Here is a 14268-nt window from a genome sequence, read left to right on the forward strand (position 1 = left end):
AGAGAGAGAGAGAGAGAGAGAGAGAGAGAGAGAGAGAGAGAGAGAGAGAGCGCTCTGTGGATATTAATAGAGGCCGAGGCCCGGTGGCGGACGCGCGCCACCGAGCTTACTCCCGTGGATATAAAAATATCGCTTTTATTTCTCACCGCGACGTCCCGTATCCCGCCATGACTTTTCCCGTTCTTTCGCCGCCGTGCGCCGTTGACACGCCACGTGACTCGATCTTTCACAGAATCATCCATACTGCCTTCGTCTCGCGCGTGTCACGATCATCTCGTGGCGTGCCATTCGCAACTGTCTCGAGTACCGCCAAAATTATCGACTTGTAAATATTAAAACAAACAAAAAATGTCAGCTCGTTTACATCCGCAGACATTACGAATTCAGCCGGTTTTAATCGTCTTGTAATCTCGCGTTTTTTAAATTCTCGCGAGAGAAATGGGTCGTGTTGCGAGACTGACGAAAATTGATGCCAACATTTTGACGACAAAGATTGATATCGCGTTCGCGATATTTACGTTTGATTCGCTCGCGACGGTTAAAGAAGATTAATATTATTCCCCTCCCGCCTTCGATGAGACACTCGTCTGTATCAGCTGTTAGGAATTTTCTTTTCGCACTTGAAACATCGTCGTGCCGTGTGCAATATGTCGTCCCCTCGCAATCCTCGAATCTCGCACCTCGTGTCTCCAGGAGAGTCGAGCCAAGACACCCACGTAACGCGAACACGTCGTCGTCCCTGCTTCCTTTGCCGCCTACCGCTCCTTCTTTTTATGCCTCTTATCCCGCTCTTCCGAATATCACCTGGCTCGTATGGGCGGCCAAAAATCTGACGGCTTTTCATTCCACGACGGAATTTCATTTCACGCTGTATTACACGGGAAATGTGCGCGTTACTTGCCAAAGTAACGCGGATTCCAGTAAAATCTCTCAATTATGTCACCCAAGCACTTCGAACGTGCGCGAAGTTATGTGCAGAAAGATCACATAGAATTTACCAGAAGCAGTTCATTCGATTATCGCATATCATGCATTAAAGCTATAGGATCCCTGACGTGCGTGAATTTAATAGCGGTTTCGGGTTGTTTACACGTTCCATACGTATCATTGGTACACCGGAAAAAGAATTGAGTAAGAAGAGTTGGGTTTCAAGGTTACGCAAATCTTGTCGCACAAACTACAATACTGCAACGATTGAACAACCGACAGACCTATTCTGCAATTTTCTAACGCATTGTAACGCATTCTAATGCAAGTATAACAATTGGGTAGATGAATAAACTAAATGTTGACTTTGTTTCATACAAACTTTTACATCAACTTTTAAGAAGCTGTGAAGACATGAGACTATCGCAAAACGGTATGATTTACCTCAATCCGTTCTACGTTCCCACAAAAATTATGGAGGACAGTTCGGGACATCTTGTATACATACATATACATAAAGTACCCTCCATAAGTTTGGGAACACAGATAAAAATAAGGATATTAAAATGGATATTTTATTATAAGTCTGTTTCGCGCTTACCTTTACAAGATCGACATTTATGTAATTTGATAGAAGGAAGCTTCAAGTTTAAGAATCCATTTTCTATATTGCTGTGCAATGAAGTTTAATGGTATCATGAGGAACCGAAGTCAAAATGCTCAATTTTACTTTAACCCTTAGTAATACGGAAACACAAAATTGTAGAGAAATTTTTTCAGAAAGTAAATTGTAAAGTAAATTGTATAGAAAACTTCCTTACACGAAAAAAACTAAAAATTTTCTCAGATTTTTTCTTGCGTTCGTGGCATGTCCCAAATTGAGAGGAAAATTTTTCATTTTGTCCATTTCGTTTTCATAAAGACCAAATTACGCTAGCGATTGACGATTGAAGATTGGAAACTTGACCAATTGGAACAAAGCAAGCCAAAGCCGAAGCTCGTTGATTCGTCAAAATGTAATGTTCAATTGTCAGTCGCCAATTACTAGTGTAATCCTTTATGAAAACGAAATGGACAAAATGGAAAATTTTCTTTTCAATTTGAGACATACCACGAACGCAAAAAATCTGACAAAATTTTAATTTCTTCCGTGTAAAAGATTGAAGTTTTCTATACAATTTATTTTCTGAAAAAATTCCCTTACAATTTTGTGTTTCCGTATTATTATAAGGGTTAAAGTAAAATTGAGCATTTTGACTTCGATTGCTCATGACACCATTAAACTTCATTGCATAGCAATACAGAAAGTGGATACTTAAACTTGAAACTTCGTTCTATCAAGTGACATAAATGTCGATCTTGTAAAGATAAACGCGAAACAGAATTATAATAAAATATCCATTTTAATATCCTTATTTTTATCTGTGTTTCTGAACTTATGAAGGGTAATGTATATATATATATATATATATATATATATATATATATATATATATATGTGTGTGTGTGTGTGTGTGTGTGTGTGTATAATTCAGTAAAGAAATTTCGGTTTATACAAGCGTCCATCATTCCCGGATCATTGGCCGCCGTTGCGAGCGGACGATTTTCTTGATTTCCATCCTCATTTAACGCGACCAATTCGCAATGTGAATGCGCTTCTCGGAAATCCAGATTCGACGACGCCGACAGCCGTCTTCTTCCTCATCGACGTCGTCTGGTCGAATTACGTGCCCACCCGGTACACTACACAGTCACGATCAGCACGCGCGCGCGCGCGTTTGTACATGTGAGAGACAGAGAGAGAGAGAGAGAGAGAAAGAGAGATATTCCTCGATCCACCCTCGCCTCACGATCCGCAAACAAATCGCGCCGCGATTCCGCTCGCATCGCGTGCGGATGCAGCCGCGCGCCGTATGCGTAAACAGAGCTCGCAATTGGCGAGGCATAATTTTAGACGGCGGACGTTAAGGAGCGAACATTCGAGGCGTTAGAGACCATTTCGATATCTACCTGTCCGATAAGCGCGACCGATAAGACTCAAAAGCGGGATGAGTGAACTTATATGAAAGACAAACTTTCTTCTGAGAAGAGCAGTGTATGAAGGAGTGTTGAGTGTTGATCAGTGAAAATTATAGTTGATTGAAATAATCGGGGAGCCAGCGATCAAAATTAATATCAATGGTCATATATGAAATAAAAAGTAATCAATCATGTCGATTGATGAAATTAATTATTAATCAAACTCTGATGTAGCGATTACGTAGCGATTGATGTACAAAGCGATTGTACATTTGGGAATAATTAATTTCATGACAGTCGGTTGAATTGTGACGATGACACAATGATAAACAAATAATAATGTGAATAATATGATTAGTGAATTAATTGGAAATAATTATTCAAATGAACCTCAAAGATCACGTGACGACTTGGGGATATTCGACAACGGAAGAGCAATTTACGAAAAGAGTGAAGTTATAAATTAGAAGAAACTACATTGTAAAAAAGACCTATTTAAAAAAGCATTCAAATCGAGTTGAACAAATTCAATTTTAGGGTTGTATACGTCGAACTAATCGATTCTTTCAGCGAAATTTCTTTTGAGTTCCCGTTTGGAATTCTTTTGAGTTCCCGTTTGTGCAAAACAAAGCTCAAAATTTAGTTCTACGAGGCGGCCTTAAAGCCGATTCAACACATTATCGGTTGTACTTTATCGCCTGACTCGCTTGACCTTTCATCAGAGGTAGAATTACTCGTATTATGCAGTTAAGTCAACTACCAGTTTTGGTAGTTGAAAGAACATCTACATCATACGTAACAACTACGTTTCAATTTCCTTAACACCTTTCACTGGCGACTACATCTTGTAGTTCGAATTCCTATGATCCCAGCTCGTTGAACTGGCTCGATTTTCTTCAATTTGACTCGCTTGCGGTTTGTGCAGGAAAATTTACATAACTCTGAGAGTTATTATAGTTCGTCCTACTCGAATTTCTTTTCAACGTAAATAAATTTTCTCTCCCTGAGAAAGAAAAACGTGATTTTGACGTGAAAGACTCTAACAAGTCCTCAGCAATACCACAATTGTCACGTATTACGTGTCAACTTTTATCATAGGATAATCGGTATCATTTAATTATGAATCTTGTAATCTCTCGGGAGAAAGAGGGCTGTGTAACTTTTTAGGATTTTGAAGATTTTAAAAGAGCTTCATTCTTTTAAAATTTTTCTTTATTTTGTACTTTTTAATTATTTACTAAAAATTTGTTCTTAAAATCGATTAAAAAGTTTTTTTTTCCTAAATTGGTCGAACATAAAAGTTTTATTTTATATCTCAAGATGCCCTCAGATTTTCAAGAAAGTAATGGAATTAGGTAATTTCCAGGTCATTCCAGACAAATCCAGAAATGTAGAAGATCTTATGGAAATGCTTTTGGTCTCTTCTGATTTATATATGTTAATTTTTCGCGCAAAATCCAAGTAAAAAATTACAACAAAAATAAATATCAACAATAGAAGGAACCGGGGCTGAATGGCACATTTTTCAAAATTTCGTAGTCACAACTTCTCAGACAAGCAATTATTGTGATTGACTGTGTATAAACATGATAGAGGTAACCTTCCTCCACGTCTTGATGCTCGCGACAATTCTGTAAGCCGTATATTTTCTTTTGTAATAACCGAAATACGAACATGCCGCATCGTGGTCATTTTATTCTGGTGCCAGGCCAAGTTGGCTAGCGACTCGGGGTAAAGAACGCCACATACAAAATATGTATTTTAATTTTGGGGTCTCCGCGAGAGATCTCCACAGCCCAGTGGAATGGCCAACTTTACCCCGTCCAGTCATATCCTCGAGTTCAATCTTTTCTTTTTATTACCCAAAACAGTTTATTATACACTTGCAGGACACTTTATTCTAACCAATAACACGTAACTTAATTTTCTTCACTTATAATGCAGAATATTAACATTTAGAGGGCCGGAAAACCACTATAGTAGTGGTAGACAACAGTTAGTTGCATTCATGTTCTACACTTATCTACACTTATCTACTTATGTGTGTATAAGTGTTCACACATCCAGATACAAGTTTCTTACTACTGTCCTACTTTCCTTCCCATCCCTCTCCCCTTCCCCCTATTTGCTATTTTTTTCTTATATAACTATATAACGACATAACTATAAATTCCCATAATTTACAAAAATTGACAGTTCCATCTTATTCAGCGACCTCGAAAACCTCCAGAAATCTATTTTTTTCAAATTCCAAAATTTAACATTGTTTTTACCCCTCAGGGCCGGGATCATCACTTAAGTGGTGGTCTCCGTGATCGGTACTTTGTATACGATGAATATACGATATACGATATTTGATTCAACCAAATCTTTCTCTCTATGTATAGATCGGAAGAGACCAAAAGCATTTTCATAATATCTTCTACATTTCTGGGTTGGACTGGGTGACCTGGAAATTGCCTAATTCCATTACTTTCTTGAAAATCTGAGGGCATCTTGAGATATAAAATAAAACTTTTATGTTCGACCAATTTAGAAAAAAAACTTTAATCGATTTTAAAGACAAACTTTTAGTAAATAATTAAAAAGTACGAAATAAAGAAAATTTTAATAAGTACTTTCGTACTTTAAAAAGTACGAAATAAAAAAAAAACAATGAAATTTTTTTAAAATCCTAATTTTGAAATGTAATTTTGATCCAATATTCTCAAGTATCTACAGTCCTATTCTACTATTTTAATTATATTAGAAGTCGCCACGAACGTACATTTTTTATCGATTTTCTTCGTGGAATCTGGTACCTCAAATGTCGGCCTTTTAAAGGTTAACCAAATTTCGAGATGCTTGAAGATGTTGCTTCTGAATCAATTTTTTCTATCTCTTGACTGTAATATTATTTCGATTTTCTTGCAACTCACGGAGCGAAGTATGTCCTAAAATAAACATTTTGCGATTTCACTGCTTTTCTCACAAATACATAAACAAAGCACATAACCGGCATACCTCTTGGATTAATCAGATCTGATGTCTAATTAATTTGAGATATTTTTATATACTCGCGTGTGAGGCTCGCGAGCCACGTAGCTCCGCTACGTCAACCTTGACTCATTCATCGTTGTTTACAACGAGAAGTTGACACTCTTCCTGATTAAGCGGCTAACGCGAGGTGATTTAACGAGCGAGCCACGTTATCGCGGCGCAAACGGGGCAAAGTGCTACCTCAGCGGCTTCGTTAAAATTCCGTTAGGCGTGTAACGGCCGACAAAGTCCGGCTTAATAGCACGAACGACGCACAATCGAGGCAACAGTGGTGTTGATCAAGGTGGGAAATTCCGTGCAACGCACCGCGATGACTTGTTCCTCATGCTGTTCCTTCTTTTCCTTTCTTTTTTCCTGTCTCTTTCCGCACTGAGTCCTTCACCTGACGGCGACTTTTCGCAATGTTGGGAAAGTCCTTATCGCGCCGGTCCGCAATCGCCAACGACACTCGCAATTTATGCCGAGTCCTTCCTCGGCCGCGATAACGCGACACGTGTGCGCCGTTTCGCCAGCGAAATATCGCGTAACGCAAACACCCACGCTTCGACGCTCCGATGCCGACGAGTGCAACGATGCACCGACCGCCGTGCAGTGTAAGACTTTAAGATATTGTAGGCCATTATATTCTAGAACATCATTGGGTAAACTTGTGATTTTTCTTACTCGGATTTTGCGCGAAAACTTGATATGTATACGGAGAGAACGATCTATTGAATCAAATAAATGTTTGGAATAGTCCAAGCAAATTATTTAATTGACCCAACAAAAATATTTCTTTGAAATTAAGCCGCAAATAAATATTTTTGTTGCGTCAAACAAAATTTTGTTCCATCAATCCTAAAATTCATTTGGACTATTCCAAAGAAGAATTAGATTCAAGAAGATTCCAAAGAAGATTTGATTCAACCAAATCTTTCTCTCTGTATAGATCGGAAGAGACCAAAAGCATTTTCATAATATCTTCTACATTTCTGGGTTGGACTGGGTGACCTGGAAATTGCCTAATTCCATTACTTTCTTGAAAATCTGAGGTATAAAATAAAACTTTTATGTTCGACCAATTTAGAAAAAAAACTTTAATCGACTTTAAAAACAAATTTTTAGTAAATAATTAAAAAGTACGAAATAAAGAAAATTTTAATAAGTACTTTCGTACTTTAAAAAGCACGAAATAAAAAAAATACAATGAAATTCCTTTAAAATCCTAATTTTGAAATGTAATTTTGACCCAATATTCTCAAGTATCTACAGTCCTATTCTAATATTCTAACTATATTAGCCACGAACGACAAATTAAGTAGGCAACTAACTGTAAAAAGATAAACAATAAAAATGGTATGATTATTGAATTTAATCAGTCAGGTTTTCACGTCGACTAATTCTAATGTTGTTAGAATAGGATTATAGGTGCATAAGAACATTGCTTCAAAATGATTTCATACTTTTATACTTTTCAAGGCTTTTTTGAGAATTTCGTTTTTGAAGGCGATTTATTTTTTTTGGACAAATAAAACAAAATGAATAACAAAATTATTTTCTTTAGTCAGTTTCAAGTTGGCTTTAACACAATTTTATTGCTTAGCAATAAAGACTTGTTACGTCGAAAGTAATAGTAAGTCATAAGTAATAATCTCCCTCGACATCTTCACTGATGAGAGTTGTCTCTGAAAATTGCTTACAAAAAATCCTGCATTAATGGATGCTTCCCATTTATATGACTTGTGTCGAGACTTGTGTCGAATTGAATTAACACAAGTCGATAACTTCAATGTGTTAAATGGAAAGTATTTGTAGGAGTTGATGCGCGAAATACATACCCAGATGTCATTCGTCTTCGAAAAGGTTATAATACATTAATATAAAACTTATTATAAGAAATATTAAGTTATCATTGAGTACAAACATGATATTAAAAGAGTATTAAAAATAACTATAAAACATAAATATTTATTTACGTACTTTTATTGCTATATTTTATTGAGGTTACTATATGGTTAAACAGCGTCGATGTAAACAAGGCAATACAGACTTTTAATGTATATTAATACTCTAGGACAATTTTTCCTTCGTATGTATTGGCAACTCCACTCAACTCTCAGCAAAAGCAGTCAGTCAAAGTCGACTTGTGTCACCAACACATTGCGACACAAATTAAATGGAAAGCACAAATTGCACTTGGAATCGACTCGTGTTGACTTGCGTTACTAAATGGAAAGCACCCACTATATATCAACCACACACAGCAATTAAAATTAAATATTAATATATAATTAAGATAAATAATCGACCACTCAGTTTAGACGAAAACAAATCGAGTCGAATAAATATCTGTTTCCAGCTGCCTGAACATCGGCAATTTCTTCGGATTTTTTCGCGTCTAAAAGGTTCTCGCACCGCCCGCGCCTAAGATACTCCCGAAGAATTCGAATCTGTCGATAGTTGCTCGGCATTCCGTTCCCGTAGGTATGCGAAGGCGCCGTTATTTTTGTCACTTTACACAAGTCGGCTCGTGGAAATATTTATCGTCCCAATGATCGACGGGGCTCGCGCCATTCGTAGATTTTATCGTAGATCATAAACTTCGCTAAACATCGCCGTTAAGAATTTTCCTACGCCCTCGGAGACGCGCCCAAATATTTTCCTGACCGTCGGCCGACCAGGGACTGTCCCATTTTGTTCGTGGGATCGCAGCAGATGCCCACGGCCGCATTATTTATCTGTCGAACGCGTCCGAAGAAGACGACGCCTCCGGAGACGACGTCGACGTCTCCGTCGTCTTCTTCGTCGTCGGAATCAGCGCCTCCGTCGTCGCGAGCGAGGCTCGACCCGGCTCGCGGGTTTCGCAAAGGCACCTTCTAGAAATAGAACGCCCAAATAATTTGCCTCAGATTACCAGCGACGCCGCCGGATCTTTCTCTCTCTTTCTGTCTCTCTCTCTGTCTCTCTCTCCCTCTTCTCTCTCTCTCTCTCTCTCTCACTCTGATGTTCTTCTCTTCCTCGCCATCGGACATTGCTAATTCTCTCCGTGTGCACACATTTTTCCGATTTTTAAAACGAGACCTCCAGGCTGACCCACAAAACCCTCCTTCGCGATTCAAGTCCAGGGATTTGATAGATTTGGCACAAGGCATGTGGACTACGTAATTTCAAATGAGATAATTTATTTCGCGCTAGAAGGTGCTACTGGTCGAGCAAGGGAGAATATTTTAAGCGCGCTTTTCGGCGAAATATTGAATTCAACGTTTCTTTTCTGAAAGTATCAGGGTAGATTACTTATCATTTCTTTTGCTCGTGTTCGACTTCTTAACAGGTAAATTTTCAGTCAAGTGAAATCGAACTGAAAGTGACGGAAGGATGAATTTTCTATTAGTCAACTTTATTAGTCTATAGTCAACTCGAATTGAAAGTAGATGAAGGATGAATCATCTTTTAATGTTTTATAAATCTTCTCCGAATCTTCCGTTAATTTTTCGTTAATATTCCTTTAATCTCTCCTTAATCTTTTCTCACAGTATCATTTTTTTTATCGCACGTCTATTACCGACAGAGAATCATACAAATTCCTCAAGAATAGTTTCTAGAAATAAAGTTTCGATAACGATACTTCGCCACATATTTTGTGTCACGCTCACAAGCATCATATGGTGTCGGTTTCACAATCTTTCACTAAGAGTTTTAGACAAAGTGTCTGCTCGAACAAAATCTTAGCTTATTTAAGTTTATATAGGACCAAAGTTAAGGCTAGAATCAGGTCTTAAATTTTTTTCAGTTTTGATATTTGAGGCTTTCGCGATGTCAGTTTTCACGGAGAAGACAATACACTCTGGTGGAAAATCTGCGAGGTCAAAGGGTCGGGATATCCCGAACAACTTTACCCGTAATCGGCGCTTCGAACTTGGCCTTCTTCGTAGCACCACGTGGTCCGTTTATTTTACGAGGCCGCAAATACGGCGTCCGTCCGCCCTCTGCTTTCTCAGAAAGGAGAGAAATATGAGTCCGGCAGTGTCAAAACGCGCCTCGCCCTCCGCACGGCCTTTTCTCGCTGAAAGACGATCGTTTCCGATCTTCACTCGGTCGGACCGAACTCGATGACAAATTCCTCGTATGAAGTAGGCTCATTTGAAGAAAATCATTTGAAGGAAATCGTCAATTATTAGGGTGAACTTTTTAACAGCAAGCTCTCAAATTTAGATTCAAGTTTAAATGCGATGTCTTGGCGATGTGTTTGACGTGTTCAAGCAAAATTTTAACTTATCTAAGCTTATTTGGGTTTGCTTAAGTTCAAATCTAAATTTTAGTCCAAGAATTTAAATAAAATTAAATCTGAGTTTATATAAAGTTAAATCTACGTTTAAAAGCCACTGTTGAAAGATCGGCCGTTAGAGCTCCGTTTGTCCTCCGAATAGTTTTAGAATTCTTAGTCGATTTTTTTCTTTGATAGTTCTGACGTTTTAAAGTCTCGTGATAACTCGCGCGCCTTGACGGACTCACGCGTCTCACGATTGAAGTCCGCGAAATTTCTTCAGCACGTGATGAGAAACTGAGAGAACCCGAGGAGGAATCTGCCGTCCTCGATACTCGAATTACAAAGGCTTTCCATTCAGGTGCGCTCCGCGGAGAACGTCAGAAGAAAGCACGCGGAAGTACACAGAAAATTTCAATTCCGTGTTGTCACATTCCAATACAACTTGCACCGTTTCTTTGAGGCTCTTCTTCCGCTAGGATAAAATCATACCCTTCTGATCATCGAGCCTCCGGAAAGAAAACCTGGATTTCCTTGCGACCAGCACTGCAGTTAAACTTCTTGTCCGTACTTTACGATTCCGGAAGAGAACTTCATAACTAAAGCCATGAACGACCGTCACTGATCTCGTAAGAAAAACCGGGCTTCTCCAGAGTATCAGTGACTAAGGGAGATCAACAATTGGGCGTTTTACCCTATCTTTTTATGCCAGAATTTTGCATATACGTTCTCGCTCTTCTGACGTCATCAATCAGGAATAGCTCGACGAGGAGCCCCATAAGGAAGGAAATAAAGTTACCTACGCGTGCATTTCTATTTCTCCTTTTTGAAGAAATAAAAAGGTCAAGAATCCTCAATCTTATTTCTTGTTTCTCAAACGGCATCTCTCTGTGCGGAGATCTCATAGGAGGTATTTCTATGTGCATCAGAGATGTACCGCGTGACCTTTCCGTAAATATAAATATATTGCACATGTGTCCAGGGTGTAAACATGGTTCAAGCGCGGCTCGATCCAAGAAAGATAACGCGCATAATAACTCGGGAAAGTCTCGGGAGCTCAACAGCGAGTGGACGAAACAGGAGTGACACAATGTCGTCAACAAAACCTTCGCACGGAGAAGTGCGCGCGCGGGCAAGATCGGCGAGCATTTGTGACAGTTCGTGCGAACAAATCCGCGATGGCCGTCGTCGTCGTCGTCGTGGTTGCACGACATTGGCATTCGCTGACAATGCGCATCATCTTATAATAGCTTATGGCTTTATAATGACGCGTAATCGCGCGAGCGCGAAGAACGCGGGAAGAAAGCGCGGAGAAAAATCGCGCGACACCACGCTCTCCTCGTTCGCCAAAAGCTTCTCGTGTTACAGAGTCAAGCATCGCCAAAATACGGCGACGGCGGCGGCGGCGGCGGCGGCGGTGGCGGCGGCGGCCGAGGCGGAGGCGGAGGCGGCTGTAGCAGTGGCCGCGGCGGCGGCGAGTTGGGCGTTTCGCACGTAGTTGGCAACGTTTTCTGCCGATGCGCGTGAAATAATTTGGCGTTTGCCACCGGCTTATGTAAGCCCCGTTGCGTCTTTATAGATCGTAATAACAAAACACGGCCGCTGCGGCTCGAAAAGCGCGAAGGAAAATTTATGTTGTGAAGGAAAATTCGTGTAACATCTTATATTGCTTTATCGTATATTTGTCTGGCGAAGGAAAACCGACCGCCTCTACTCTCTCTCTCTCTCTGTTCTCCTCGATCTGGGGTATTTTTTGAATTTTTTGGAACTTTGTGAAAAACGTCTCATGGCCGAGGTATTGATAGTTGAAAACGACAGGTCTGAGAGGGGCGAGCGGAAGTCGAAAAAGAAGCGGTAACAATCATTACACGGAGGGAATTTCGTAGTGAAAATAGAATTTTGCGTGAGAACGAATAATGGATCGACATTCCGCACTAATTATTACGTTTTCATTTCATTTATTACTTTACATTTTGGAAACTGAAATGTGAAAAGTTTTGCTATGTTTCTAAAGAGATTCATTATGTTCTTCAGCAAAATGGATCTTACTGAGTCTATTCTCTTACACTGCTAGAAAAATAATAAAATTGAAAGTATAATTTATGTGAAAAAAAGAAACTGTAACATACTCTCCGTGTAGCGCTTTAGAGAATATTTTGATTGTTACTTGTAAAATTTACTTCTTTTCAGGACAGTATCGTTCAATTTCTGAAAATTTTGAAATTGTCACTTCGGATAGCTATTTCGATATTTTTTTGGCAGATCAGATATATTTGAATCATATTTTACGTGTAATTTGATACAATATGGTTATGAGACAGCAACATGTATTTCGTATTTAACGCGAATATCGCGCATTGCATAAAATAAAAAGAAATCTCGATTTCTCTTTCTCTACAGCCATTTTTTAAAATAAAACCAATAATTTCGGTGTTTAAATTCGTGCATTATAGCTAGAATTATGTAGCACCAACACGTGCGTTTCTCCCTTCCCCCTTCTTTTTTCCCTCTCTCTTTCTCTCTCTCTTTCTCTCTCTCTCTCTCTCTCTCTCTCTGTCGAGTATCAACTTCGGTCTTTGATATGGGTTTCATTTCCGAGGACGAGTCGCGAGATCTCGTTTGCGTTTCACTTTCATCTCGCTCTTGCTCGGAGCTCGTTATCATTATCCGCTTCCGCGTACTCCAGATCCGTGTGGACTCATGTTGTGTCGTTTGCACACATGTCAGTACAACAACAACAAACTCATGAGAGGCTCACATGTAAATTGCTGTCACTATCTCGAGAGAAGGAGATTAGGACGAATTTGAATAACAGTACCGTCACTTACTCGCAAATGCGAAATATTTAGGTCGACGACTGTCAGCGAATCGACTGATCCCCGTGCTCAATGAAAACTGATTCCGCGCGATTGGTCGTGACAATTGATATCTCGTGAGTAGCGCGCGCGAACGGCAGATGTGAGTGACAAGGTAATCAAGCGAATTAGAACGCTACATGGCTCGCGTTACATGCACTTCCCCGACGATTTCGCCGTGAAATCGTGGCCCATTCTCCCTGTCGAACTATTCGACTATCGAGAGGCGTCGCGCGTGGAAGCGGCTAGGAACCGTAGGTGAAAATAGCCATATAAAACATCGCTATATATAAACGGCCGCAAGAAATATTTTTACTGCTGTGCTCCTCTGCCTCAGAGTCAACCCCGAGATCCGCCTCGGGCAGCTCCTTGAAAGCGCTCTTTCAGATCGAAACACCATTTCCACGGTACTCGAGTCGGGACGCGATAATCAAGAGAAAATGAGACGAGGAGCCTCGTTATGGAATTTCGACAGAGACAAGTCGTTAAGGAGGACGTTGTTGAGGAAATCGCCCGCATCGGAAAGTGCACATTAATATTGAAGCTTCATTCGACGAGAAACAATGAGAATATTTTTTCGGATCTGGGCTTCTCCGTCACTACGGGAACGTATTTTCCCCGGTATCATTTGATAAACGAGGCACACCTGCCGCGTTGGAAATCGGTCGAACGTGGGCTATTTATCGCAACGACCACAAGCTCAGTTTATTCTCTAAACTTCTTGGAGTGAAATTTCACTCAAAAAATAGACTGACCACTGAGTCACTTGAATTCTCGCTCATTCTCACTCATTCTCCGTGAATCGTCCTGTGATTATTTTTAATCGAAATTGAAAAGCGAATCTGAGAGATGTGCTCAAACACTGGACCAAACTTATTCTAACGAATTGAAACATACATTGGGACTATTTTATTCGCTTTAACAAAAACCACCTACCAAGTTTTAAACATTTTCTATAAACTTTCTGAAGCGGAATTTTATTCGAAGAAATAGAATGACAGTTAAGTCACTCGAGTGGCTTTTAATTCATACAAAGCGAATTTTTCAGCCTGGATCGTCGAGTGAAATATTTTTACTTGAAATTGAAGAGAATTTGATGTCAAAGAGACATATACACTGTAATAGAATGAAACATTCACTCATATCTCAAGTCAGAATCTACTGAAAGTTTGAGTAAAATGTTCA

General features: G+C 39.6%; 1 protein-coding gene across 9 annotated transcripts in view; it reads right to left on the minus strand.

Moving 5' to 3' along the window:
* Window positions 1-14268, minus strand: part of LOC116844122 (PDZ and LIM domain protein Zasp) — a 54969-nt gene that overhangs the window by 39737 nt on the left and 964 nt on the right. The gene's annotated exons all lie outside the window — the stretch shown is intronic.

This window comes from Odontomachus brunneus, unplaced genomic scaffold (genome assembly GCF_010583005.1).
Source record: "Odontomachus brunneus isolate Ranch 3 - 2012 unplaced genomic scaffold, Obru_v1 Obru_scaffold_039, whole genome shotgun sequence".
Taxonomy (NCBI): Eukaryota; Metazoa; Arthropoda; class Insecta; order Hymenoptera; family Formicidae; genus Odontomachus; species Odontomachus brunneus.